A 4,836-nucleotide genomic window follows, 5' to 3' on the forward strand; every position below is an offset into this window, starting at 1 on the left:
AGGGTGCAGAGAGTTCTTAGGGCAGGCATGGCCAAACTTGGCCCTCCAGCTGTTTGGGGACTACAATTCCCATCATCCCTGACCACTGGGCGTGTTAGCTAAGGATGATGGGAGCTGTAGGCCAAAAACAGCTGGAGGGCCAAGTTTGGCCATGCCTGTCTTAGGGGGATCCCTATTCCACTCATGTAGCTCCAACTTCTGGTTTATCAGTGCCTCTTCCCAAGGAAACTGGAGCTTTGTAAGGGGAACCAGGGACTCCTAGCAACTCTCTGCAGCCTTAGTAAGCCACCGCTCCCAGGGTACTTTGGAGGAAGGCACGGCTGTTTAAAGGGCTATGACACTGCTTTAAATGCACAGTGCAGATGGGCCCTAGGATGGCCAACTGTTGACTGCAGCTCCCCTCGGCCCCAGCTAGTGTGGCAAGTAACTCAGCAATACCATGGAAGCACCTTGTTGGTCAGCCCCACTATAAACTATGGCAAACGACGCTTTTGTGTCCCATTGCAGGAGATGTTCTTAATATCTGGTGAGGGAGGGCGGGGGTCAGAGCAGGACTCTGCTAGGAGGGATTCTCCTCCAAGGGCTCCCCTTCAGAAGCGTAGCACTTGGTGGGTGAACCTCCCACAGCATCATCACTACCTCCTTTTCTATGCGTCAACAGGAGCAGAAGGCCATTACCTGCAAGATATGGAAACAGAGGTCCGTGTTAAAACGTTCAAGCAAATGCGATCCTAAAAACATATAAGGCAAATAATGTTTTACACTACAATTCCCATCATCCCAACCCGCCACCGCCATTTTGGACTCTTTCTCAACCCCAAACCTGCCCTTCCGGTTCATGGGAGTTGTAGTCCAAATCGTTTGGAGGGTATCAGGTTACAGGAAAGGTTGGATATGACAATTCGCAAATAAAAGTTTAGCCGTCACCGGGGGGTGGGGTGGGGACAAAAATGATGGTTGAGCTATGTTGAGATAAAGCTATGCACTATGTTTATTCATTGCATTTCTCCATGGAACTCAAGGTGGTATACATGGGTCTCCCCTTCCCGAAGCCCTACAACAACACTGTGAGGTAGGTTAGGCTGAGAGACAGGCACTGCCCAAGGTCAACCAGTGAGCTTCATGGCTGAGCAGGGATTTGAACCCTGGTCTCTCCAAGGTCATAGACTCGGTTTTTTATATACACAAATGTATAAATCATTTTTCAGATTCCTTGACCTTGAAAACACCGTATTTACAACTGCAGGTTCTTAAAATATTTAGATTCCTTAAAATATTTTCTTAGAATTCCAATAAAATTTACTCAGAATTTTTTATTTACTAAGAATTCCAATAAAAATAATTTCCAATAAAACTTCTGATTATTTTTTTTTACTTATAACATTTAATTCACAATTAGTGTGTTTTGCTAAATGTCCCACCCTTGCAAATCAAATATTTCCATTTAAATACTTTTGACCACAGGAAAAGAGAAATATTCACGAAACCTGCAAAAATGGCATAGCAGACATGCAACCCTAGATGCACTTACTAGGCAGCAGGCCCCATGACTTAGTGTGAAGTAAAGATGCATGTTTAGGATTGCCAGTATAATTTTTTTTTTTTTTTTGCTTAGACATGGGGAAAAAACACCAGATCATGTAGGACAGTGGACATTTTAATTCAAAACTTTCTGCCCTCCCCACTCCACACTGCAATCACTACATGCTAATTCTCCAGATTGTATAGCTACTCTGGAGTAAATTCAATTGGACTTAACTCCCAGACAACATTAAGGTGTTCTGTTTTGATATCAGCAACCTCCATTACAAAAGCCACATTGAGCAGTGGGATTTTTGCATTTGCAAAAGCCACTTTGAACAGTTTACATATCTGGAAAGTTGTAATCCTGAACACATGTATTATTTGTTAGCAGCCTCATCCCAACATTGCTCAGGAATTCTTAGAAGCCAAAATAAATCAGTGCAGCTTTGAAATCAGTGGTTAAAAGTAGTTTTTAAAGGTTCAGTCCTCCATCTTGATTCAAAGGGGCATCCAAGGTGGATTCCAATCCACCTTCTGCCCAGTCCTGGTTTACTGTTTCCAGCAGTAATTTAACAGAACTCTTATCACAACTCCAAGTTAGTACTGATAGGGTCAACCTTAAGAGATCGATAAGATCCCAACCACCGCCAAGGAGAGGAGATCACCTGCATGCAGACAGCCAAAATCTGCTCAGAGAGAAGATTACGTGATCATGTCCTGGTCAGAGCCAAACCAGAAGTTGTGGCAATACCAGGTCAGACTATACTTCACTCATCATTGCCTCTGGCATATCTTACAGGCAACCCCGGGGCTGTGGCTCAGTTGCAGGGCATCTGCTTTGCGTCCAGGAGGTTTCAGGTTCAATCCCCAGCATCTCCAGATCAGGACAAGAGAGAACCCTGCTTAAAATCCTGGACAGCAACTGCCACATGGTCTGGTTCACAATGAAGCAGCATTCTACATTCCTAGTTAAATCAGGGCCTTAATAACTTAAGAAGTGTCTGCAGGGTTCCTCAGCTTGGCTCTGAAACAGGGCTGATTCTCAGGGTGCTCCCCACTGTAAACGCATTGCTGAAATACTGTAAATGAGGCAACAAAGAGGGTTGGTTGGTTTGTTGTTGTTTTTTTAAAACAACTTGCTGGATTTCCCCCAGAAAGGTTAAATCATATGGATAAACAATTATAAGAACAAAAGAGGAGCTGGGTAGCTGATCAGGCTAAAACGGAGCCCTTCTAGTCCAGCATCCTGTTCCCACAGTGCCTTAGGCAATAAATAGCACACCCCCAATCAGTGCCTCGCAACCTTTTGCAGTGAAAAATGCACAGATTTAAATTGCATACTGTACACCTTCATAGGATTTGCAGTGCAATTGGAACTGACCTACACTCAGCTAAGTCTACCACAGAACATCTTCTTTCTCCTTCCATTTGCTCTCTCTCTCTCTTCCACCCACGGGACCCCTAGGATAATTAGGTAGGAATGAAAATGCAACCAGTCCCAAAGGCGTAATGAAAACTATCATTCTAAAGCAACGTATTTGAATCCAAGCTGCAGAAGACCAATAAAGCGAAATAAGCCGTTGGACTTTCTCTGACTACGCTACTGAAATATAGATTGCAGAGTTGGAAGGGATCTCTAAGAACCAATCCAGTCCAACCCGCTGCAATGCAATGGGGAGACTGAATTTAGTGGGGCTTTCACAGGCTAAAATCCGACACTTCCTTGCCTGGGAGTAGGTCCTAATGCATTCAACGGGCTTACTTCCGAGGAGACAGGCAAATTTTAGCCTCCCTTACTTAGAAAAAAGCAACCATTAAACCAAACGAGGCTTACTTCTAGGTGGAAAAGCACAGGATTGCCATGCAACCGGTTAACAACATGCAGGAATAAGGGTGGAACTTTGGGATGCGAGTTAAACCGTTTAAATGCACGTTTAAAGCAACACTTACTTCCCGCTCAGTATCCTCGCCGCCATCTTGCTCCCAAACTAAAGGTGGCTTCCGCGGCTTCAGCATGCTCTCTCCTCTCAGCCAATGGCAGCTCCCCGAAAGGTCAGGTGACATTCACGGCCAAAGCATACACTCGGATCCCCGCCGGCCACGCCCACAGGAAGGAGGGCATGCCGCACTTCGGGCTCCCATGCGAAGGTTGCCAGATGCGGCACAGAGACCCCCCGCCATTCGCTCTATGATTCATAATGGTGGAGGCCGTATATGGCTCGCCAGATGTTGATGGACTCCTAATAATAATAATTTATTATTTATACCCCGCCCATCTGGCTGGGTCCCCCCAGCCACTCTGGGCTGCTTCCAACAAAACACTAAAATACAATAACCTATTAAACATTAAAAACTTCCCTAAACATTCCCCCTAATACCATTCGCCCTAGCCAGTAAGGCTAGTAGCCAGGGATGGTAAGATTTAAGAAAGTAAGAGACCAGGTATGGCGTGGTGGATAGAGTTGGATTAGGACCTCACAGGGCTACTGCTGCTGAGTTCAGGTCCTCAATGCCTCAAGGACTGCCTCTCCCCATACAGTATATACCTACCCAGAACCTGCATTCATCTTCAAAAGGCCCTCAGTGAGATCTGGATGGTAGCAACATGAGAATGGGTCTTTTCACTGGTATTCTTGGAGCCATCACTGACTAAATGCAGGTGCCAGGCAACGAAACACTTTTGAGCCAAATTTTTAACCTGCTTGACATTGTGGCCTCTAAGTGGGGTGGATTTGTTAATGCAGCTTTTCGTGCGTATCAATGTTTTTAGCTTTCATTTCAGCTCTATGAAGATTTTTATTTTTGCATTATACTGCAAGTTGCTTTGAGTTGATATTTTGTGAAAAATGTGACTAATAAGTGCAATTGTGATAATGATAATGGTTGGATACATTCCACCACATACAGAAAAGCTGCATAAATTTGGTACTGCCTGCAACAGTTAGTATCCCAAGAAATCTTGTTTTTTTGTTCTCTCTCCCCCACCCTCAGGAGTTTCTTGTTCTCTTTGAGTGAAAGTATACACTTGTATGTGGACAATGTTTAGTAAAATTTCTAGAGGCGAGGGCCCTTACAGCTTAATGCCTCTCCCTCTCTCCCACTTGTAAATTTAAAGAAAGTTACAGTAATATATGCCGTGTTACCAAATTTACATGAACTGCCAAATACTGTACAGCTATTCTCAATCCATATTTTTCTGCAACACAGATTCTGCAAAGAGTCCCAAGTATCCATGAAGTTCAACACTTCCTTCCTAAATACCCAAGGGTTGCTGGGGGATCCCGGATAACGGCGGGGAAAACAGGCAAAATG

This window comes from Podarcis gaigeae (genome assembly GCF_964106915.1).
Source record: "Podarcis gaigeae genome assembly, chromosome: 15".
NCBI classification, from domain to species: domain Eukaryota; kingdom Metazoa; phylum Chordata; class Lepidosauria; order Squamata; family Lacertidae; genus Podarcis; species Podarcis gaigeae.